This window comes from Gossypium arboreum, chromosome 11 (assembly GCF_025698485.1).
Source record: "Gossypium arboreum isolate Shixiya-1 chromosome 11, ASM2569848v2, whole genome shotgun sequence".
Taxonomy (NCBI): domain Eukaryota; kingdom Viridiplantae; phylum Streptophyta; class Magnoliopsida; order Malvales; family Malvaceae; genus Gossypium; species Gossypium arboreum.
Window position 1 is genome coordinate 105,587,822 of NC_069080.1, and position 24,638 is coordinate 105,612,459.

General features: G+C 37.2%; 1 non-coding gene across 1 annotated transcript; it reads right to left on the reverse strand.

The window, feature by feature from the left end:
- Nucleotides 1-5,026: 5,026 nt before the first annotated feature.
- On the reverse strand, nt 5,027-5,133 carry LOC128284925 (small nucleolar RNA R71). Its single transcript, XR_008275344.1, has one exon. It is a non-coding gene; the product is annotated as a small nucleolar RNA R71 (small nucleolar RNA).
- Nucleotides 5,134-24,638: the final 19,505 nt, after the last annotated feature.

Below are 24,638 nucleotides of genomic sequence, written 5' to 3' on the forward strand. Positions count from 1 at the left end.
CTTGTTCCACAGAGCTCGAGGACTCATAAGGACTGGAAGACGATTGGAGAGTCAACACACTATCAACTAGACAAGCTTTGGTATAAAGACTTTGTTCATTTTGTTCAATGGCATGTATAGTATTTTTGAGTATTTTGTTATATGTGTCATTTGATTTTCCAAATGAAGGCATGTAAAAATATGTTTATCTCTTTGTATATGGCCACGAAAATTGGCTTAATTGAAGTAGGCTATGACCTACGAATTTATGCATGGTTTTATTTACAAGTGATGTGTTGTTACCCATTTGGCATTGAGTTACATGAACGAGCCAATTTCGGATGAATTAAAGTGACATGGGAACCCATAAACACTAAATGGGAAATAACCTATCTGGTATGAAACCAATGATATGAGGTTTCCATACATCTAGTTTTATCAAGATTACTTACAAGTGTATATTTGTGTTTTACTTTGAATTTGGTAACCACTAAGCAAGTAGTAGAAAGGGGTGACTAAAGGCTTGAAAATAGCCTATTAGAGTTCACATGGCTAGACACACGGCCGTGTGTCTAGGCCGTGTCTGACCCACAACTCCATCTCATGGGTGTGTGCTATGGCTGTGTGTCCCCTGCACTTAAAATTTCAGCTCAAAGTTGTACACGGGTAGGCCACACGGGCGTGCACCATGGTCGTGTTAAAAAGGCAATGTCGTCCAAGGGCAGGCAGCACGGTTGTGTGCCATGGCCGTGTTGATAAGTCAGTGTTGCCTACGGCTGAAGGGCATGGGCGTGCCCCAACCCACACGGGCATGTGTGTCCACACGGCCCACCTACACGGGCATGTAACACTTTATGAGAAGGAAAATTTTCTAAGGAGCACAAGGTTTATCGAACATGCCCGAATTTGTCCCGCACTGTATATAGGTATGTTATAGGCCTCGAAGGTGTATATAAGGGGCGAGTTGTTCATGGATGAAAAGCTTAAAATTTTAGTAAAACTTGGTGACCCAATTTGGTACGTTTCTAAATGTAAAGTCCTGGTAATATCTCAAACCCTATCCCGGTATTGAGTACGGGTGAGGGGTGTTACATTTATTGGCATCAGAGCCAGGTTTAGTCAGTTTTAGGACTACCGTAGAGGATGTTAAAGGTCACTATACATGCCATTATTCAAATTTTGATAGCGTGGCGTCTCCTAATTGTTTAAATTATTTTGAATATAGTGAATGTCTTCCAATCAAGCACAAGATGAGTCTGAGGGAGCTGAGAGCCATGCTCCAGCTTCTGTACAATGAGTTGTATCTAGTAGTAGTAGAAGGCTGAGTTAGAATGCCGAGAAGAGGCCCGAGCTGCCTTCTTTGATATGATAGATGAATGGTTTGGGGATTATCTAAGAAATCGCCCTAATATTCCAAGACCTCCCCCACCCCCTAACCAACCTGATGATGATGTGCCACGAGGTATGGCACCAGTGAGAATCGGTAAAGCCCCTATAGATAAGCTTAGAAAGTATGGGGCTGAGAAATTTACAGCGAAAGTTGATGATGATGCTGAAAGAGCTGAGTTCTGGCTCGAGAACACTACGCAGGTGCTAGATGATTTGTCATGCACACCCGAGGAATGTTTGTAGTGTGCTATGTCCTTTTGAAGGACATTGCATACAATTGTTGGAAGACCATATCCTTGGTTTTGCCGAAAGAAAATATTACTAAGGATTTCTTCCAAGTAGAGTTTAGGAAGAAATATATTAGCCAACGATTTTTGGACTCGAAGCAAAAGGAGTTCTTGGAACTCAAATAAGGGAACAAGACTGTAGCAGAATACGAGAGAGAGTTCGTATGACTAAGTTAGTACGCAACTGAATGGGTCCAAACTGAATCGGAAATGTGTAAACGCTTCGAGGAAGGTCTGGATGAGGATATCAAGTTGTTGATTGGGATCTTGGAAATACGGGAGTTTGCTGCATTGGCCAATCGAGCCAAGAAGGCCGAGGAACTTAATAATTAAAGAAAACAAGCTAAGAAAGAGGCTCGGGTTGTGAGCAAGAGGTCTAGCGGTAAAACACTCTCATTCTCCACTAAGAAAGCCAAGTGCTTACATGAACGCTCCACTTTGTCAGTGGGATATTCGGGTAGATCGAGAAGCTCTAAACGACGAGGTCAAAAGTCTTCCTCCCCGATGGTGACTAGTGTGGGGAGTGTAGATGATCAAAAACTGAAGTGTAAGAGCTGCAACAAATTTCACTTCGGAGAGTTCCGAATGAAAACCGGTGCATGTTTCAGATATGGTTTTCTTGATCACTTTCTCAGAGACTGCCCAGAATGAGCTGAAAAAGAAGAGGAAATAGCTCCAAAGTTGAGTGCTCCCATTCTACGAGGTAGACTTTCGAGATACCCTGGGAGTGCTAGTGGCAATCGAGTCATGACTAAATATGCTGCAAAATCAGAGGTTCGAGCCCCGGCAAGAACATATGCAATACGTGCTCGAAAGGAAGCTGCTGCTCCTGATGTTATTACGGGTACTTTCTCTCTTTTTAATATAAGTGTTGCTACTTTAATTGACCTGGGGTCGACGCATTCATATATCTGTATGAGATTGACGTCTAGTATGAACATACTTGTTGAACATACAGAAGATATTATTAGAGTGTCGAACCCACTAGGTAGATCAGTCCTAGTTGATAAAGTTGTAAGAATTGTCCTTTGACGATTCAAGGTTGTTGTTTCCTGGCTAACCTTATGTTGTTAGCATTTGATGAATTTGATATAATACTTGGTATGGATTGGTTAGCCCTTCATGATGTAACAGTGAATCGTGGTAGTAAGTATATTAAGTTAAAATGCCCGGATGGTAAGATTCTACGGGTTGAATCAAGAGAATTGGGTTCGTCACCAGTTGTAATTGATAAACGCTAAATTATACATATCTATACCCCAAATACTTAGCATATTTATGGATGTTTACTACTAGATTTGTGGATTTTGGTGCTCTTAATTCGATTATTTCATGTTTTGTACTCAGGAGAGCACCAAGAGTTAAAAAGAGCCAAAACGAGCTAAAAAGGGACAAAACGAACCAAATCGAGAAGATGACACGGCCTAAGCCTTGCCACACGGGCATCTCACATGCCCGTGGCCTTCGGGGGTGTCGACCAAGGTTTTCACGATTCACACGGCCTGGCCATTGAGCCCACAGGCCCGTGTAAAATTTAACGGATCTAACACGGCCTGGCAATCACGTCACACGGCCGTGGCACACGGGCGTGTCCCTTTTTCAAAGAGTTGTATTTTACACGGAAAAGGATACTTAGGGGGGAAGAAAGCCAATTCAAAGCCTATATAAACACCCTAAGTGTGACCTAGAAGGGGGCCACTCTTCTAGAACTTTTCTGAAATACAAAACCACACGCCAGGAATTACTTGAAGGAAGCCAGACGATCCATCCCAAAAGTCAGAGCTGCTCCAAGACGGAAGATCTCTCTCAGAATTCCTTCAGGGGTTTTAGAGTTTTCTTCATGTTTTGTTATTTTTATACTTTTGAGATGTACTCTTATTTTATTATGAACTAAACCCCTTAGCTACCTAAGGGGGATTAAACCTATGATGGATCTTGTTATTATTATCTGAACTGTATGATAAATACTTGATTTGTTCTTAATTATGTGTTCTTAATGCTTGAGTTAACATTTAGGGTATTAATTCATGATTTGATGTGCTTATGCAGAGGAGGAATAGACCCTGCCTAAGAGTAGATTTGGCATAATTAAGTGGATTTGATCGAACACCTAGAAATAGGGTTACGAGATTTTTCCGGATTAGGGTGAAACCTAATATGGGAGTCCATAGAGTGATTTACTGCTTCCTTAGGGGTTTTAATTAATAAAGAAATTTTGATGAATTCAACTGAGGGTTAGACATTATTAGTCTCGAAAGGGATAATAACATAGGTTAGGGAGTCTCACGGATTAAGTCAAGTGAATAAATCGTTCGGTCAGAGTCAAATAACAAGTGAAACCTAGGTGGATTTCTCCTTGGGTGTCGTCTTTATCAATTGCTTTTCTTCAAGTCTTCTTCCAAATTTTCTCTTTGCTTTAATTAAATTAGTTAATTAGTTTAGATAATTAGTTTAATAAACAAATCCTTTTATTCCTAGGCTAAATAATAAAAAGATAGTTATTACTAGTACTTTTGGTTCCCTCGGGTACGATATCCCGGTCTTGCCATTACTATACTATTGTTCGATAGGTGCGCTTGCCTTTTCGTCGTGATAATAGTTAGTCTAGATTTGATCTTCATTATAAATATTTATTACTTATTACGAATCACGAGACCAAGTTTTTGGCGCTGTTGCCGGGGAACTGAAATATTAGGAACACTAAATTTTTATTACTTTAGCCATTTATTTTTCTTGCAATTTTATTTTATTTTATTATTTATTAATTTACTTTTTCTCTCTCTTGGCAGGTTTTTATAGTTTATGACTAGAAGAAACCCGTCAGGACCATTACTTTTTGACGAAGAAACCGATCGTACAATTCGCAAAAATCAAAGAGAAATAAGGCACAGCTTAAGATACACAGAGAACGAGCAAGAAGACGATACTCAACCCCCAACCGAAGAGATGGCTGAAAACCAAGGCAATCAGCTACCTCTTGTAATTGCGGCTAATCAAAATCCTACTCCACGTACTATGTATGATTATGCTAAACCTTCTTTAATAGGAACTGAATCTAGCATAGTTAGACCTGCTATTGCTGTGAATAATTTCAAACAAAAACCTAACACAATTCAGATGATACAGCAGTTTGTTCAGTTTGATGGTTTGCAGGATGAGGATCCCAACACGCATTTGGCAAATTTTCTTGAATTTTGCGATACATTCAAAATCAATGGCATTTCTGATGATGCCATTCATCTTCTACTTCCATTTTCACTGAGAAACAAAGCTAAACAGTGGTTGAACTCGTTACCACAAGGGTCTATCACTACTTGGGAACAAATGACTGAAAAATTCCTATTAACATACTTTTCACCGGCTAAACGGCTAAGTTACGTAATGATATCTCTTCTTTTGTGCAGATGGATTTAGAAACACTTTACAATGCATGGGAGAGATACAAGGACTTACTAAGAAGATGCCCTCACCATGGGTTACCGCTTTGGCTGCAAGTTCAAACGTTCTACAATGGTGTGAATCCCTCGACAAGACAAATGATTGACGCAGCTACTGGCGGAACCATCAACAATAAAATACCGGAAGATGCCTATGAATTCATAGAGGAGATGTCACTGAATAACTATCAGTGGCAAGTTATGAGGACAAAGTCAAAGAAAACAGCCGACATTTATAACATCGATTCAGTCACCATGCTCTCTAATCAGGTAGAACTTCTCAATAAAAAGATTGACTGTTTACTTGGTTCTACGCAAGTACATCCAGTAATAAGGTGTGACTCAAGTGGAGGAGGTGTGCATATAGAATACCATTCCTTCAATCCTACAACTGAAGAAGAACAAGTCAACTATATGGGTAACAATAACTTTAGATCTCAAAATAACCCATACAATAATACCTATAATGCAGGTTGGAGGAACCACCCAAATTTCTCCTGGGGTGGTCAAGGGAATCAAAAGCCATAAAATCCTTAGGGTTTTCAATAGCCACCTTATCAACAAGAGAAGAAACCAAACCTTGAAGAGATGCTTTCTAAATTCATCTCAGTGTCAGAAACCCGTTTCCAAAATACCAAGACAGCACTTAAGAATCAACAAGCATCGATCCAAGGACTCGAAACTCAGATAGGCCAGCTATCCAAACTACTCTTCGAACGACCACAAGGTAGCTTACCAAGTAATACTGAACTTAATCCGATGGGAACACCTCAATGCAATTAGCATTCAAAATAAGGACGGGCTCATTGCACCCGAGCCAGAAATACAGCAAAATAACGCGATGAACAAAGGACAAAAAGAGGTAAACAATAATGGTCCCAAACAGGTAAGTACGAATCATGAACCTCGTGTGCCATATCCTAAAACGATGACGAAAGACAGAATAGAAGAACAATTCAGTAAGTTTTTCAAACTCTTAAAGAAATTACATATTAACTTACCTTTTATTGAAGTTCTTTTGCAGATGCCCAACTCAACAAAATTCTTAATGGAACTTCTGAGCAATAAAAGGAAATTAGACACTACATAGCATGTGGAACTCAATGCAATCTGCTCAGCTATTCTAAAGAATAAGCTACCTAACAAATTGAAAGATCCAGGGAATTTTACAATTCCTTGCTTAATTGGTAGTTTATCTGTGAATAATGCTTTAGCTGATCTAGAGGCAAGTATAAATGTTATGCCCTATAAAATGTTTAAACGACTCGGTCTCGGTAAACCCAAACAGACTAGAATGAGCATACAATTGCCTGGCAAAACAATTATATTTCCTAAAGGTATTATTGAAGATGTTCTCGTTCAAATTGATAAGTTTATTTACCCAGTAGATTTTTTTGTCTTAGATATGGATGAGGATAACGAGGTACCGTTAATTTTAGGACGACCCTTTTTAGCAACTACCAAAACCATTATTAATGTCGGTATATGTGAGCTAACACTTCGTGCAGGTGACGATGCAGTAACAATCCAAGCACGCGACTCAGTCAAAACCTCTAAGACTCAAGATAATGCTATAAAACCTGTCGATGATAAAACTAATATTCAATCATCCTTGCAGGAACCTCCTCAAACCAAGACAATAGAGACAGTGCACTACTATCATGAAGAGAACAAAGACGTCCATGAAGAACGAATTCTATGAATAGAGGAGCTAGACGAATGGCGAGAACACAAACTGAGAACACATGATAAACCAAAACTATGCCAAAACAAGCCCGATACCTCTCCTAATCAACTTAAGGTTGGCGATAAAGTCTTACTAGATGCCGCAGATCCCCACATTGTCACTACCATACCAAATGAGGAAATCCCTCTTACGGTACTCAGTATTTTCCCATTCGGTACGGTTGAGGTGAGTCATTCCAAGTTTGACACTTTTAAGGTAAACAACACCCGATTAAAACCTTATTTTAAGATTGAAAGTAGGAACGATGAGTATGAACTCCTCAAACCACCATGATAAATCAATGGAGAGGTAAGTCGAGCTTAGACTATAAATAAGCACTTCTCAGGAGGCAACCCGGGCACTAATATATTTTGATTTCTTTATTTTTAACTTCTCACACTTCAAATCAATTAACTTAGTCTTTAAATTGTAAAGTTTTTCAGCACACACGGCCAGACACACGGGCGTACCGAAAGCTGTGGCCAAACAGGGTAAGAGACACGGCCGTGCGATACGACCGTGTTGAAGCAGGACATGATTTCCCAAAAAAACGGGGTACGATAAATCCCCACGACCGTACGGCATGGCCGTGGGTGAACTGGATAGGAAAAACACAGGCGTGGGGATAGAAAACCATGGGCGTGCTAGGGACAAGGCTCGATTTTGTTTCTTTGACACGGGAGTACGACACGCTCGTGCCATTCAGCCATGTACAACAATCCACGAGCGTGCTACCATAAAACATGAGAGTGGGAGAAGTGAACAAACCTCAGCACGGTCGTGCGACATGGTCATGTTTGACACACGCCTAAGACACACAGGCGTGTGATAGTAGCTGGACAAGACCTAACTCACAAAATTCAAAAAATACGGGCTCACCCTTAAAGTACACGAGTGTGGCCCTAGGCCGTGTGCCTCTCCCCTATATAAACAAACCACTTTTCATCTTCTTCCTCCTTTTAAAACCTTAGCCGAAATCTACCCTCCCCAACCCCTAATCCTTATTTCGGCCACCATTCCCTAGATTCTCACTTCCCTAACCCCCAAACCACCCTCAAATTCCATTTTCCCCTACCTATACCCTTCATTTTCCCACCACATGACTTTCTCCCCGAGTCACATGGCCGTGCTCGCCACCACATGCCTGTACACCGCATTACAACAGCCTTTGGTTCACTTTCTCAACCTTATTTATCCAATTTGCATTACTACATTAGTATTCTACATGCTTTATATAGATATTGTACTATTTTGCTTTAGACAAGTTAGTAATTTGCTTTAGAATTTTCTATATTTGAATTATTTAAGCCACTAAATAACATATACTAGTTTTAGGCCTCTTGCTTAACCACTGATGTCTCTTGGATTCTATCAATGCTCATATATTTTTAGGTACATTATGTCGACATCAAGAGGAAAGAAGGTCGCAGTCCCTTCCTCAAAGAGATGTAGGGGACCGGGTTCTTCCTCGGTACGTGCTATAGTCCAAATTTAGCACCCGTTCCTTTAATTTTTGCAAGCTTCACAAGAGGAGCTATTTCAGATACTACGTGTACGACCCATCACCACAGGTCATCGCATCGACTAGGCTACCATAGAGCAAGTCCATCTCACTGATGCCATCCGCGCCCTCCTATCTACAAACCCATGGGAACGGTTCTTCGCTATTACCGAGCTCACTTATTTAGAGCTAACTTTAGAATTATGCTCTACTTTTCATTTACAGGTGGTGATGACGAACAATGACGACTCAGGCACCATTCACTTCTGATTAGGCAGTCTAGTTTGTGCGATGACTATCCCAGAGTTTGGAGTTGCTCTGGGACTTTACACTGATAAGTTTATGGAGGAGGAGGACATGAATGCACTACCACACAATATCCACATTTCTCCCTCCTTGTGCTGGAAGGCTTTGGCACCACTCTCTTACACCTACGACCCTAGCCGCTCGAAAGCCTCAGCTCTCGCCCCTTCCCTACGAAATCTCCATGCCATTTTGGCACACACCTTGACCGGAAGGAGAGAGAGCACCAGTGTCATTAACACCCACGACGCTTAATATTTATGGTGCATGGCGAATACACACGTGAATGACTTGGCATACTTCATTGCTTTCGCTATTCGCCATTAGACCGAGTGGTATAGGAAGGGAGTGATCTCCACCAACCCCTACGTAGCGCGCCTTGCCAGACACTTTGGCCTCCTCAACACCGCGGCCCAATCATCAGCGCTTACCCTGATAGGTCAGATGTCCCCACAGGGCATCACGACTATGTTACACATGAGGATGATCGAGCACCAATGTGGGACCGATCCTCCTCAGTACCGACTCTCGCATGCGATTGACGAGGAGGATTTTGAGGACATCCCTGATGATGTTCCCCCATAGCATGAGGAGCCCTCCACCGCGCCACCTAGGGAGCGACCAGTTCATGCGGCTACTTCATTGGCACACATTTTCGACTGACTCGCTCATTTCGAGCAGTATTGCACTAAACAATTCGAGATGATCCACGAGCAAGATCAACAATGGGACAGACAGATGGACGGCATGCAGGCCATGATGCAGCAACTGTGCCAACACTTTCACATCGCCACTCCAGCACCACCACCTGAGGGTCCCACTGACGAGGATCATTGAATCCTCCTATTTAATTTTAATTATTCTTATTTTTATTCTTATTTTATTTATTTTATTTTTATTTTTCTTTTGATTTTTATTTTCATTTCAATTTTATTATTTTATTTCAAAAGACATATCTCTATTAGTAAATTTTACTTTTTCCACTTTCTGGTATTTCTAACAAGTAATTCCACTACGCTCTCTTCCACACCAACTCTTAATAAGCTCTTTATGATTCTACAGACTTCCAAGCAAAGATGCTAGGAATATTTTATGGAAAGAGGAAACAAACGGGAAATAATACCTCACGAGTGCCATGTTCAATGACCCAATTTCTTCATCTAGCTAAGAACAATGGCAGCTACTACTTTTCCCAAACACTCCAGCCTTAGAATCAAGCTTCACATCCATTTAACAGGAGTTTCACCTCCTTTCCTTTTATGATTTTCTTTATTTTGAATAATCTATCTCTGTACATTGAGGGCAATGTACATCTTAAGTGTGGTGGGTGAACACGAAACCTAACTTTTTGCATTATTCTGAAAACCTTGAATTTGGTCTTGTGCTTAAGTGATTTTCTCATTGTCGTAACCATTTTTTTGAAAAAAAACGGGAATCGACTTAGATTTTGAAAAATGAAAACGAATAGAGGGAGTCGCCAACAATCGTTTTTGATGAGGTGTGATTGGATCACCTTAAATTAATCATTTTAATAAAAGTTAAGATCTACTAAAATGATAATTTTTGGTCTACGAAAATCAAAAAATGAGTTCGGGAGTCGGTTACGCACGAGGAGGGATTAGCACCCTCGATACGCCCAAAATTGGTACCTAGTTGATTAATTAGTGTCTTAGTGTCGAAAATTTTGAAAACATGAAAGAATTTAAAATACGATCCTTCTTTTTGTAAAAACATTCGAACGTTAGAGGCCTTCTCATATCGAAGCAACAAAATGTCATATCCAGTGAGTTAGGACACGACATCTCGAACTTTTTAGAATGAGCTTGCTTTTTACTTAAAAATCTATGTATTTTAACTTCTCTTCAAAAGGATATTCAGTTAGTTAGGGTGAACGAGGAAAATCGAAACCCAGTAAGTTAGGGCACTATTCCTCGAATTTTTGAACACCGAATATTGCCTTTATTTGCGAAAAATCTCATTTCGAGGTAACAAAATGTCATACCCGGTAAGTTAGGGCATCACACCTCGTATCTCCGAGAATAAGCATTTTAAAACTTGTATCGTGATTTAAAAGAATATTCCGTTATTTAGGTTAAACGAGAAAAATCGAAACCCAGTAAGTTAGGGCACGATTTTCTCGAAATTCCAAATACGGAGTATCGCTTTTTATGAAAAAATTATCTCCGTCGGGACAAGGTTAATATAACATAAGTTTGTAATAATGAGATAAAGAATGAATAAACGAATACAAATCTCATATTAATGAGCATAACAGTATGAACATAAATGTAGACTTGAATGATAACGATGAAAATAAAATAAATAAAATAACAAATAAGCTAAAAGAAATGATAAATAATCTAATAGTATTTAAAAAAACTAGTTATAAATATTACGTAAAGTTATTAAAAGTTTTGATAGTAATAGTAATGGCAATAATACTAATGGTGATAGTAAACGTACTAAATATTTTAAAGTTCGAACGATATATAAAAGTGTATATACATGTATAAGTACATAATGTGAATAAGGAGTAGAAATAATTTAATGTATTTAAAGAATAATAGGTAATATATATATATATATATAGTGATAATACAATGGTAATAATACTAATAAAAGTTAGCAGTAATAGTATGATTTAAGAGTGTCAAATAATAGAATAGAGGATGGTAATAATAATAATAATAATGAAGACAAGAATATTAAATTACACTAGAAAATAATAATATAGTGATAATAATAGTATATTAGATAACAATAAAAATAAGTAATAATAATAAGGTATAAATAATAATGATGAAAATAATAACAGTAACAATAATAATAATAATAGTGACGATAGTAGTAATAATATGTTGATAATACATAATAGAAGGAATAATAATAAAAAGTTATAGGAATAATAAGAATAGTAATAACAACAATAATAGAGAATACAATATATTAATGATAATGATACATGTTAGTGACGATAATAATAATATTTATAAAGATAGAAAATAATAATATGGTAAAATATTAATATATTAATAAGAATAAAAGTAACAAAATAAGATTATAATAACGATATTAACAAGAATAAACATACAAGAGATAATGATAATAGCAATAAGAATAATAATAATAATATATTAATAATAATAATGTTCAGAATGATAATAATAGTAATAAAAATAGAACAACAAATAAAAATAATACTTTAATAAAAATAATAAGAATGTGTTAATAATGATAAATCAATAAATTAATAATAAAATGAATAAATAAATAAAATATAATTATAATAGCAATAGCAACAAAATAATGATGATGATGATGATGATAATAATAATAATAATAATAATAATAATAATAATAATAATAATAATAATAATAATAATAATAATAATAATAATAATAATAATATGAAAAGGACGGAATTGAAGTTAAAATGGGAGTTTTTGGAGCGAATTGAAATGAAACGAAAGTATGGGGCCCAAATGTAACGCGCACAAAGGAACAAGGACCTTGAGGGGAAATATTCCCAGCTTTCAGAACGACGCCGTTCGTTGGTTTGTGTAGTAAGAAGTTTGAGGATTAAATTGAAATAGATGAACAAACTGTGGCCAAAATTATAAAAATAAAAATGACCAAATTAAAACATCTCCAGAAAGCGGAAAGACTGGGCACGCAATTATCCCTGTAGCAACAAAACACGCGGATCCTTAGGCATCGGGTTAGGTCGCCCGCGGGTCAAACGAAACGACGCCGTTTTGGCGTTCAAACCCTAGGAACAAAACGGTGCCGTTTTACCTTATTATAAAAGCCAAGTTTTTCTCAAAAAAAATTCATTTTTTGCATTCTTTTCCAGAAAAAGCTAAAAACTCTCCCCCAAATCCTTTCAAGCTTCTCCCCTCGTGAGCCCCGTTCATAGAACCACCGCTGTCATTGTCAATGCGGCCACCGCAAAAGGTATATTTTCCTTCCTCTTTTTTATTATTTAATATATATATGTAATATATGTATTGTTTTTAATAGAATATATATTGTATATACCAATAAAATTGAAAAAAGGAAAAAAAGAGATAAAAAGGTAAAAAAGACCTCCGATTCGGCCCTTGCTAGTTCTTGCTGTGATTTAGTATATTGAAGCCCCCTTTTTGATGATGCTCTTCTTTTGTATTTTATTGATGTTATTTGTTTTGAATCACTTTGTTTGTTTTATTCAATGTCTCTCCAAAAAAACCTTTTTTTACAATCGGTTTTAGTATGGCTTTTTATAGCCATTTACAAAATTTATTATATATATATATACTTGCTGTCTTTTCTTCTTTTGGCTTTTGCAGGTGCAAGTGGAGCAAGTGGAGGTGCTGCGAGGCGGTGGAGTAGGTGGCAGTGCAGAGGCGTCAGAGGGCAGGTGGTTGAACAGCTAGGGTTTTTAGGTTTCCCTTTTTTCTCTTTAATGTATTGGGCTAGGGTTCTTTTGGGCTTGGGGCATTTAGTTGGGTATTAATTTGGGCCCGCAAATTGGGCTTGTACAGCTGCCCCTCTTTGCTCGTTGTCGTGTAACGAGAATAGAGCAAAGACTTTCAAGAAAGACCAATTTTCCCGGTCGCCGAGTCTTGACTTCTTTGGTGCTCCTCTTCTTTAGGTAACATCATTTAGCCTAGTGCCTCCTGTTGCTTTGATCCGCTCCACTGCTTCACTGCAGTTTTAGTAAGATAAGGTTTTGTTTTGATCTGCTCTATTGCGATTTCAGAGAGATAAGATCTGTTTATTTATAGCTTCAATCTGTTCCACTGCAACTTCAGGGAAATAAGATTTGCTATCTTCAGTCTGCTCCGCTGTAACTTCAGGGAGATAAGACTTGTGACTTCCATCTTCCCCACTAAAACTTCAAGGAGATCTGTTGTGGCTTCGAGCAGCTCCAACGCCATCTTAGGGAGAAAATATGTGTAATTTCTAGCATGTTACCCTACTGCATAGGGGTTTAAGGCCCATCACCTCTGATCTGTTTCCTTACTGCTTAGGGGGTTAAGATCCTTCGTCTTCGATCTACTCTACTACTGCTTAGGGAGATAAGATCTGCAATTCAGTCTGTTACCCTACTGCTTAGGGGTTTAAGGCCCTTCGTCTTTGATCTACTCCACTACTGCTTAGGGAGATAAGATCTGTAAATTTAGCTTGTTACCCTACTGTTTAGGGGTTTAAGGTCCATCGCCTTCGATCTATTTCCCTACTGCTTAGGGGGTTAAGATTTGTAAATTTAGCCTGTTACCCTACTGCTTAGGGGTTTAAGACTTGTCATCTTCGATCTTTTTCCCTACTGCTTAGGGGGTTAAGATCTGTAAATTCAGCCTGTTACCCTACTGCTTAGGGGTTTAAGGCCTGTCGCCTTCGATCTGTTTCCCTACTGCTTAGGGGGTTAAGATCTGTAAATTCAGCCTATTACCCTACTGCTTAGGGAGATAAGGCTTGTGAATTCAACCTGTTACCCTACTGCTTAGAGGTTTAAGTCTGTAAATTCGGCTTGTTACCCTACTGCTTAGGGGGATAAAGCCCATCACCTTCGATCTATTTCCCTACTGTTTAGGGGGTTAAGATCTGTAAATTCAGCCTGTTACCCTACTACTTAGGGGGTTAAAACCCATCATCTTCGATCTGTTTCCCTATTGCTTAGGGGGTTAAGATTTGTAAATTCAGCCTGTTACCCTACTACTTAGGGGGTTAAAGCCCATCATCTTCGATCTGTTTCCCTACTGCTTAGGGGGTTAAGATCTGTAAATTCAGCCTGTTACCCTACTACTTAGGGGGTTAAAGGCCATCATCTTCAATCTGTTTCCCTACTGCTTAGGGGGTTAAGATCTGTCAATTCAGTCTGTTTCCCTACTGCTTAGAGGGTTAAGGCTTGTGAATTCACTGATTCTAGAGACATGACCTGTCGAATCAGTCTCATGTATCTGTGCTTATGTCAAATGATTAGGATGCTATGATCGAAATGAATCAAATGCTCCTAACTAGATGTGTTATGAATGTGTCAAATAATTAGGATGCTATGATCGAAATGAATCAAATGCTCCTAATTAGATGTGTTATGAATGACATATGAATGAAAATGATCTCTTTAAAAAGGCTTAAGGTATCATCGCTCATTGCTCATCAGGACATTATCACTGACGTATTACGCTGCCATCTTGTTCGGTTGGTATTCTTGACAGAAAAATCAAAGAAACAATCACATTTTTCTCAGCAAGCTTGCCCCGTTGTAATTTCAGAGTTTCTTCCACTGTACCTTCAAGGACATAAAGTTTGTACTTCCTGCTGCATTTCAGGAGAATAATCATTTGATTTCTTCTATCCATCCTGCTGCCACTCAGAGGTATAGGATTTGCGTCATCTTCAATCAATTTGATCTATTACACCATTTCTTAGGTGTAATGAACAAATATATATGCCTGATATCTGTATGAATACATAATACCATTTTTATTTTCTCGAGAATAATCCCATTGCTTGTTCTTTGCCGGGATTATAACACCAATATAATTTTTCTGCTCAACCAATATCTTTGACAGAAAACCCAATGAGATAATTTCAATTTGGGCTCAAATATTTCCAACCCGTAGGCTTGGTGAGTTCTGAATAATGGTCCTGTTTCAATCTCCTGTACTATTTAAAAGCTCCCAAAGTAATATGCAGAACTTCTTTTGTGAAAGTATTATTAGTCCATTAATCGTTATTTCAATACAAAATGCTTGAAAAATATCAAAACGATGGACAAGAAAGAAATTGATTGGGAACATAGCTCAAAATGAATAAATTAATCAAAGATTGCAAATGCAATAAGAAGGAAATTAACTCAAAATGAATATGTTAATCAAAGGTAGCAATACAATAAGAAGAAAATTTATCGGACATATCGTGAAAAGAATCAAAGATAAAAAATTCAAAATGGGAAAAATGGAAGCTAGATGCCCTAGATATAGCAGCTTGAGCTTCTTGTACCAACTTCTTGAGGACCTTTCTGAGCTTAATATGTGTTTAGGGGATCCGGAGTACTTTGTTGATGCCCCAAGATGTAGCATACTTCTTCATTGTTAATTCAAGCATAGCAAGACTAATGTATGCCCCACTTTGATCCAAATTTGAGCCGCAGCTTTCGGGTTTTCAACTCAAATCCTCTTTGGTCTCAAGGCGCCATTTGCTGGTTTTCGCCTTGGCCTCTCCTTTTTCTTTTTTTTTTTTTTGTTTCAAGGTGCCCTTTGCGGGTTTTCACCTTGGCCTCTTTCCTTTTAGGTAGAATGCTCCTTGATTGGATTTGAATTCACCGGATTGGGCAAATCTTTGCCATTCATTTCGACTAGAATCAATGCTCCTCCAGAACAGGCCTTCTTTACTATATAAGGTCTTTCCTAGTTTGACATCCACTTTCCTCTGATGTCCTTTTGTATAGGAGGGATATTCTTCAACATCAAGTTCCCTTCGTGGAATTCTCTAGGATAAACTTCTTTATCGTAAGCTTGCATTAGTTATTTTCGGTGCATTGGACTTTGATAGATAGCTTTAAACCCTCTCTCTTCAAATTCAATTAATCCTATCAGGATTGGATCCATTCTACCTTATCCAACTTCAGCTCTGAAGAGACTTAGAGAAAAGGAATCTCATCTTAAAAGTCGATTCTATTCCATAAACCAATGAGCAATATGTTGCCCCAGCTAAGGTCCTAGCCAACGTTCGATAAGGATAAAGGGTAAAAAGGTCACTTCCTTATGCCATATTTTACAAGTCTCGGTTATCTTCCACGATTTTTTCAAGGCTCCCTTTGCTGCACTGCAATATAGCGTCTAATCTTTGTACAAACTGCAAACTTTTGACATTGTACAGTTGTGTTAGACATGATCTTTTCTGGCATTCTTTGTTCGCACCTTTTTTCTTTCTTTCTCTTTTTTTTTTTGGAATTTGATGATTGTCGACTTAGTAACATTGGCATAGGAAATGACTTTCACCCTTTTCACGAAGTAATTGACGACCCCAAAGATGAATCAGTATCGGTTAAAAGCTTTTGAAGAGATCATCCCCATAATATATGTGCCCTTCATATAGAAAATTTGTGAAGAGATTGAGGAGGCATAAAAGTCTTTGTCTTCCTCTATTTGGCACTCATGGCTTGACTGATACAATCCCCTTCCATGGTGGATCAACAGTGCCCAAACCTTATGATTAGTCTGGCTAATGTAAGACCATAAACATGTGTCTTTCTCACACTCGTATGGACCCTTTTTTGCATCCACAGCCCTTAGTAGCCCAGGCATATCTTAATGCGATCATGTGAAAACATCTTTGAATTCTTGGAACGACTCAATGATGTTTCACTTTGTCTTTGGAGTGATGCAGACTCCAATGTTTTGCCTCTTTCTCTGGCCCTAGGCTTACTATCCACCGACTTTTGTAAGGTAGGATCTGTTTTTATCTTACTCTACCATCCTTAACACATCAAGAGATATGTTATAATCTCTGTCATCTTCCAAGTCCTAAGATCTCTTAAGACTCATATCTCGCTCAAAAGGAGATTCTGGGTCAGTAGCAACATCGCTCATGTCGTTGATATCTGGGGACCTATTAAAGGCAGATGCCAAAGAATAAATGATTCTAAGGATGTTTATTTGTATGGTATGATCATGAATGAATAATAAATGAATACTTGAAAGAAATTAGTCCAAAGAACAAAAGAATCTATGAACAATTATTTGTATAGTATAAAATGAAATAAAAAAATATTTACTCAAAAAAGAAGCATTTTATTGAAATAAAGACTTAGGACACAAGCCTATTTCACAAAAGGAGTCTAATTGCTTCTAAGATTAAAGCAACAAGCGTGTTTTGAATATTACTCTAGATTAACTCTAAAAATAAAGGGATCTCTTCCACAGTCCCATTGTTCAAAACACTTCCAAGTAATGCAAGGGTTTGGAAACTTTTATTCCCCGGATCCCTCTTCGGATAAGTCATTCAGATTCCTCGATATTTTTTCCAGGATTTTGACTTGTTCAAGGCATTGTAATTCTCTTGCCCCCACTTTCAAATCGTATTTACTGCATTGTCAGGCCGATTCAGTTCTGAGGAATCTTCAAACTTTACAACTCCCATTTCAATGAACCTTTCGACCAACTTTTTAAAAGTAGTGCAGTTTTCGGTTGAGTGTCCCGTTATTCCCGCGTGGTATTCGTATTGAGCATTCTCATTATACCATTTTCGGAACGGAGGTTGCACGGGTTTCCAGTAGAACGGAGACACCACATGTGCATCAAAAAGATTTTGATACAACTCCTTATATGACATTGGGATGGGTGTAAACCGGAGCCTTTCTGTATTCGACCTTGAGTTAGATTCCTGCCTCGAAGAGCCTTGATAGCTAGTGGTTACAGTCCTCGGTTGGCCTATGTTGAGCAATTTGAAAGGCATGCTCACAATGTTCACTTCATTTTCGCTGTTTCTCAGGGTTGACCTTTTAGCGCTTTCTCCTACATCGATCTTCCCGCTCCTGATTGCATTTTCAATCATCTCACCGGACATCACTATATCTGAAAAGCTCAGAGTAGTGCTTCCTAACATATGGTTAATGAACGGGGCTTTCAGAGTATTGATGAAAAGCATCGTGGTCTCCTTTTCCAGAAGAGGCGGCTGGACTTGCGTCGCTACCTCTCTCCATCTTTGGGCATATTGCTTGAAGCTCTCACTTCACTTCTTTTCCATATTCAGTAGTGTAATTCTGTCAGGTGCCATGTCTGTCACGTAGCCATATTGCTTCATGAAAGCTTGTGCCAAGTCTTTCCATGAATGAATTTTGGCACGGCTCAGTTGGTTGTACCACTTGGCCGCTGACCCAATCAGACTATCTTGGAAGCAATGAATTAACAGTTGATTGTTATCAATGTAACCTATTATTTTTCGGTAGAACATCATGATGTGAGCTTTAGGACAACTAGTCCCATTATATTTTTCAAATTCTAGAGTCTTGAATTTCGGGGGGAGTACTAAATCTGGGACCAAGCTGAGATCTTTAGCGTCAACCCCGCGATGGTAATCAGCATTCTCCATCACTCTAAGTTTTTCTTCTAACCACTTGTATCGATCTTCGAGTGGTCTTGCTAGTTCAACCTTTGCTTTTCTTATTCCTTCCATTTCATCTAGATCAGGAACTTTATGATTGGTTGGACTATTCCTTGGATTGGAACCTGAGCCCGTCGGGTAGTTCATGGGTGCTGAGTTATTGGCCTGATGTTGTTGTGATCTAATAACAATAGGTACATCCTGCGGACATGTCTGATCGTTTATCAGGGTGAAACCTGGAGGGTACAGAGGCTCCTCATTGTCCTCCCCAGCATTGATCATGGAGTTTTTTCCTTTTCTAGCCCCTTAGTCAGTAATTGGGACAACTGATTCATCATATTCCTTTGGGACCTTAGCATTTGGTCCCTTATATCTTGCTGGATCTTCGCCAGTTGCTCTTGCATTTGTAGTTGTAACTGGTCTTGCATCTCTTTTTGAAGTTGTTCCCGTCTTTCCAATCTTTGATCCATATCTATTATCATTTTCCTTATACCGTAAAGATGCCTATTCACTTGACTTTTGTTGGTTCCCAGGTTAACTGAAATAATTTCACTTAATTAGGGTTCTTTTAGGGAAAGTCTAATGCAAATAATGCAATGCAATGCAAATGCATGAAATGAATGCAAATGAAAGGAAGACATTGATTCTGAATTCAATTTCATTAGAACAACTTTTCTAGAAAAAAAATTCCTTTACGTGAAACGGACTACAAATACGGCCTTTCTCTCATATTCCAAGTGAAGACACCTATCTTCCTCTTCATATCCGGATCTTATGGTCGAGTCTTGCAAATTCTCCAAGAGATGTCTATATTAGCTCCTTTTTGCTTGATCCAGGCAGCGACTCATTAATCACTTGTCCCTGCGATACTCGTTAGCTCCTTTAAGAAAGTCAAGACTTGACGACTCTCGAATAATCTTTGTCGGCTTGCATCCTCAGGCAATGAAGCAAAGTCTTGTATTTTTTCACGGACTATCAGCCTTCTTTCATTGTGTTTACTTGGACCATATTTAGACAACCGTGTTATAATCCACTTTATCAAAAAATTCATTTTCTTATGACAAACTGTTCTACTTAGCAATCAAATATGAATCAACACCTCCTTCCTGTGATGATGTAATGCAATGCAATTATAAATAAAACAAAAAATAAAACACGTTAGTACAGGATAAATAAATAACAAATAAAGCGATTTGGGTGACCACTAGGGGTTCGGAGTGGCTCTACCTAGGGTGGGCTTCTAGGTCTCTCTATATGTGGTTCGGTTGTAGAGTAAGGGTACCTGAACCAGCAGATTCCTCGATCCTCACCCATTATAGGTTCATATGGACCGAGTTCAGTTCAGGGGAATACATTTCCCTATGGCTAGACGGAGATGAAAATCTCACGAAGACATAGGTACGGATGTATCCCGAAAGCGACCCACTATCCTGCACGGAGGTGAAAACCTCACGAAGGAGTAGTTTCTCGCTCCCATTTAAAAGGGTGTGACCACAGCGGTCATGCAATGCAATATGCGAAACTATTTAAAGACTCAAACCAACGCAGCAGGTATTATATCATAAACCACAAAAATAGCTGATGAAATGCAACGAAAGGATCGTATTTCAAAACCAAATTTTCAATCTTCGATAAAAAGACAAAAGTTAACCAACTTGTGGCTTGACTCTCTTATTGTCCCCAGTGGAGTCGCCAAGCTGTCGTAACCATTTTTTTGAAAAAAAAGGGGAATCGACTTAGATTTTGAAAAATGAAAACGAATAGAGGGAGTCGTCACCAATCTTTTTTGATGAGGTGTGATTGGATTACCTTAAATTAATCATTTTAATGAAAGTTAAGATCTACTAAAATGATAATTTTTGGTCTACGAAAATCAAAAAATGAGTTCGGGAGTCAGTTACGCACGAGGAATGATTAGCACCCTAGATACGCCCAAAATTGGTACCTAGTTGATTAATTAGTGTCTTAGTGTCGAAAATTTTGAAAACTTGAAAGAATTTAAAATACGATCCCTCTTTTGTAAAAACATTCGAACGTTAGAGGCCTTCTCATCTCGAAGCAACAAAATGTCATATCCAGTGAGTTAGGACACGACATCTCGAACTTTTGAGAATGAGCTTGCCTTTTACTTAAAAATCTGCGTATTTTAACGTCTCTTCAAAAGGATATTCGGTTAGTTAGGGTGAACGAGGAAAATCGAAACCCAGTAAGTTAGGGTATTATTCCTCGAATTTCTGAACACCGAATATTGCCTTTATTTGCGAAAAATCTCATTTTGAGGTAACAAAATGTCATACCCGGTAAGTTAGGGCATCACACCTCGTATCTCCGAGACTAAGCATTTTAAAACTTGTATTGTGATTTAAAAGAATATTCTGTTATTTAGGTTAAACGAGAAAAATCGAAACCCAGTAAGTTAGGGCACGATTTTCTCGAAATTCCAAATACGGAGTATCGCTTTTTACGAAAAAATTATTTCCGCCGGGACAAGGTTAATATAACATAAGTTTGTAATAATGAGATAAAGAATGCATAAATGAATACAAATCTCATATTAATAAGCATAACAGTATCAACATAAATGTAAACGTGAATGATAACGATGAAAATAAAATAAATAAAATAACAAATAAGCTAAAAGAAATGATAAATAATCTAATAGTATTTAAAAAAACTAGTTATAAATAATGGCAATAATACTAATGGTGATAGTAAGCGTACTAAATATTTTAAAGTTCGAACTATATATAAAAGTGTATATACATGTATAAGTACATGATGTGAATAAGGAGTAGAAATAATTTAATGTATTCAAAGAATAATGGGTAATATATATATATAGTGATAATACAATGGTAATAATACTAATAAAAGTTAGCGATAATAGTATGATTTAAGAGTGTCAAATAATAGAATAGAGGGTGGTAATAATAATAATAATAATGAAGACAAGAATATTAAATTACACTAGTAAAATAATAATATAGTGATAATAATAGTATATTAGATAACAATAAAAATAAGTAATAATAATAAGGTATAAATAATAATGATGAAAATAATAACAGTAATAATAATAATAATAGTGACTATAGTAGTAATAATATGTTGATAATACATAATAGAAGGAATAATAATAAAAGATATAGGAATAATAAGAATAGTAATAACAATAATAATAGAGAATACAATATATTAATGATAATGATACATGTTAGTGACAATAATAATAATATATATAAAGATAGAAAATAATAATATGGTAAAATATTAATATATTAATAAGAATAAAAGTAACAAAATAAGATTATAATAACGATATTAACAAGAATAAACATACAAGAGATAATGATAATAGCAATCATAATAATAATATATTAATAATAATAATGTTAGAATGATAATAATAGTAATAAAAATAGAACAACAAATAATAATAATAATACTTTAATAAAAATAATAAGAATGTGTTAATAATGATAAATCAATGAATTAATAACAAAATGAATAAATAAATAAAATATAAAAATAAAATATAATTATAATAGCAATATCAACAAAATAATGATAATAATAATAATAATAATAATAATAATAATAATAATAATAATAATAATAATAATAATAATAATATGAAAAGGACGGAATTGAAGTTAAAATGGGAGTTTTTGGAGCGAATTGAAATGAAACGAAAGTATGGGGCCCAAATGTAACGCGCACAAAGGAACAAGGACCTTGAGGGGAAATATTCCAAGCTTCTAGAACGACGCCGTTCGTTGGTTTGTGTAGTAAGAAGTTTGAGGAATAAATTGAAATAGATGAGCAAACTGTGGCCAAAATTATAAAAACGAGAATGACCAAATTAAAACATCTCAAGAAAGCGGAAGGACTGGGCACACAATTATCCCAGTAGCAGCAAAACACGCGGATCCTCAGGCGTCGGGTTAGGTCGCCCGCGGGTCAAACGAAACGACGCCGTTTTGGCGTTCAAACCCTAGGCACAAAACAGTGCCGTTTTACCCTGTTATAAAAGCCAAGTTTTTTTCAAAAAATTTCATTTTTCTCATTCTTTTCCAGAAAATGCTGAAAACTCTCCCCCAAATCCTCTCAAGCTTCTCCCCTCCGGCGGAGCCCCGGTCGCCGGACCACCGCCGTCCGTCGTCGTCGGCTACCCCAAAAGGTATATTTTCCTTCCCCCTTTTTATTATTTAATATATATATGTAATATATGTATTGTTTTTAATAGAATATATATTGTATATACCAATAAAATCGAAAAAAGGAAAAAAAAGAGATAAAAAGGTAAAAAAGACCTTCGATTTGGCCCTTGCTAGTTCTTGCTGTGATTTAGTATATTGAAGCCCCCTTTTTGATGATGCTCTTCTTTTGTATTTTATTGATGTTATTTGTTTTCGAATCACTGTTTGTTTTTATTCAATGTCTCTCCAAAAAAACCTTTTTTTACAATCGGTTTTACTATGGCTTTTTATAGCCATTTAAAAAATTTATTATATATATATATACTTGCTGTCTTTTCTTATTTTGGCTTTTGCAGGTGCAAGTGGAGCAAGTGGTGTGACATCCCTAATTTGACCCTAGCCGGAAAGTGGTTTCGGGACCGCTAAACCGAGTCACCAAAATGTTTGAATGTAGCATTTATTGTCTAAAATATGTGATTATGAATATGTGAAAGTTTTAAGTTTCGATTTAGTAAATTTTGTGCGAATTTAGCCAATAGGACTTGTGTGACACTTTTGAAATGTGATAGGCTAATCTATAAGGATCTAATAGTGCATGTAATCACAAAGAAGGGCTTGCATGTCAAATATCCCTTAATCCAAGTCTAGTGGCCGGCCATGACAAAGAAATATGGGCAAAACATGTCATAGACATGTTTTGTTGGTGAATCATGGGTGAAAAAATAAATTAATGAGCATGGGTAATAAAGAAAAGGGAAAAAGGAAAAATGGTCTCATGCATTCCCATTGCCGTGTATTGAGGAAGAGAAAAGAAAAAAATTTTGTTCATCCATTTTCATTCTCTCTTGACCGAAAATACTAGAGGGGAAGGGAGGAAATTTTGCCTCATGCTTGGTTTGGAAGAGGATTAGGAAGAGGTTTGGCTATACTTGCATCAAGATTAAGGTATGTTGAGGTTGTGCCATGAGATTCATGCATGTTTTTAGTTGATAGCTTGATGCTCTTGTTAGCCATGGTTCAAACCTTTGTTATATCATGGGGATGGTATTTGGCCAAGGTGGATTTTGTGTTAATGCCATTGCATGTTAAATATGAAGCTTGTTAATGGTATATGTGATGGGGGATTGATGGCTCTTGGACTTTCTTTTTAGTATTTTTGAGTAAGACATTAAGTTCTTTGCTTAATCATGACCAAAATGATGGTGTTGTGATGTATTCGGTCATGGTATATCCACAAGTATGATTCATGCATGTTGCATGGTAGGTAAGATTTGAGCTTTGGATATGTGTTTATATTTGGATATAAACAACTTAAGATTCGGCCCTTGCACCTACATGAATATGTGTTTGCACATGATGAATTGGTATGACATATATACTATTTCAAGGTGTATATTTGCTTGTGATGATGTTTTCGGTTATGTAGTAAATGAGAGATGTGCATTGAGCTACAATATGTAATGCGTTAGTTAGTAAATGCATGCTGTTTTTTTTGTGTGTGGTATTAAGTGTAAAATTGGCCTCAACATAGACATGCATATTCGGCCAAATGAAGTGGATTGGTGTGCATGTTTTCGGTTAGAGGCAACCGTATTGAAGCCTTATCTTGGCTTAGATAATTGACTAAATGAGTAATAAGTGAGGATGGTTGCCGAATATACAAACATACATATGCATGTGTAATTGAATTACGAATGTTTAGCAAGATGGTTAAACTAGTTAATT